Source organism: Prionailurus viverrinus, chromosome D4 (genome assembly GCF_022837055.1).
Source record: "Prionailurus viverrinus isolate Anna chromosome D4, UM_Priviv_1.0, whole genome shotgun sequence".
Classification (NCBI taxonomy): Eukaryota; Metazoa; Chordata; class Mammalia; order Carnivora; family Felidae; genus Prionailurus; species Prionailurus viverrinus.
Window position 1 is genome coordinate 59,451,201 of NC_062573.1, and position 1,408 is coordinate 59,452,608.

The window sequence follows — 1,408 nt, forward strand, 5'->3', positions numbered from 1 at the left end:
ACACTTAAATGGTCATTACTTGAGTATATTCTGCAACTATAAATTTTGAACGATTGATGTGCAAAGACCAGAAACAGACTCTGGAACCTACCTGTAGATTGCCTCCCATTTGCCTGTTTTCAAAGTAAACTTTACATCCAGGGAATGAAGAACACCACCAGCAGAAGACTTTGCAGAGCCTTCTAAGTGGATGTACTCGTAAGTTTTTCAATGTGTGTATGAAATGTAGAAAGATGTAAAAGAAATAAATCAGGAGAGACTACTTTGTACTGTATTGCCATTCCTACTGTATTTTTATACTTTTGGGCGGCATTAAGTACTTTTATTAAACAGAAAAAACATTTTTGAGCCTCTAGTCATTTCAATGCAATGTACTTTTGTAATCACATAAGAACTTCAGCCTTGGGGCACCTGGTGGTTCAGCTGGTTAAACGTCTAACTCTTAATTTCAGCTCAGGTCATGATCTCATAGTTTGTGGGTTTGAGCCCCATGTCGGGCTCTGCACTGGCAGCGTGGAGCCTACTTGGGAGTTTCTCTCTTTCCCTCTCTTTCTGCCCCTCCCCCACTCACGTTCCCTCTCTCTCTCTCAAAATAAATGAATGAACTTAAAAAAATAAAAAGAACTTCAGCCTCAAGTATGTTTGAGGAAGAAGAGCTTCTGTTTTCTCAGAGATCTTAAAATGAAATTTTTAATGAATCGATTTTTAAAAAATCATATGGGGTTACCAGCACATTTCAGCAGGGAAAGAATGCTCTTTTCAACAAATAATGCTGGGGAAATCGAATATCCACATACCGAAGAATGAAGTTGGACCCCCTACTTTACACCACTGCAGAAATTGATACAAAATCGACCAAAGACCCAAATGTAAGAAGGAAAATGATGAAAAACTATGACACAGACATAGAGGATGAGCTTCATGATATTGGATTTAGTATTAATTTTTTGGACATCACTCAAAAGCACAGACAACCAAAGAAAAAGTAGAGAAGTTGTACTTCATCAAAATTAAAAACTTTTGTGCATCCAGGGACACTACCAACTTCATGAAAAAGGGAATTCACAGAATTTGAGACTATCCTTGCAAATGATAGCAGACTGGAGCCCTGTCCAATGCTGATAGAAGTACCAAAGGGTGCATCCACTGTGGAACACAGGAAAAAAAATGAAACACAGAGTTATCTGATCTAGGAAAGCTACTTCTGGATTTAAACCCCAAAGAATTCAACACCTGAACTCAAACGTTTGTACCACAACATTGACAGCACATTATTCAAAATAGCCAGATGTGGAAATAACCCGTGTCCACGCAGCAATGACTAGAGAAACTAAACAGGGCACATTAACATAATGGAATATTACTCACCTCGAAAATAAAAGAAATTTAGACACATGTGACAACATGG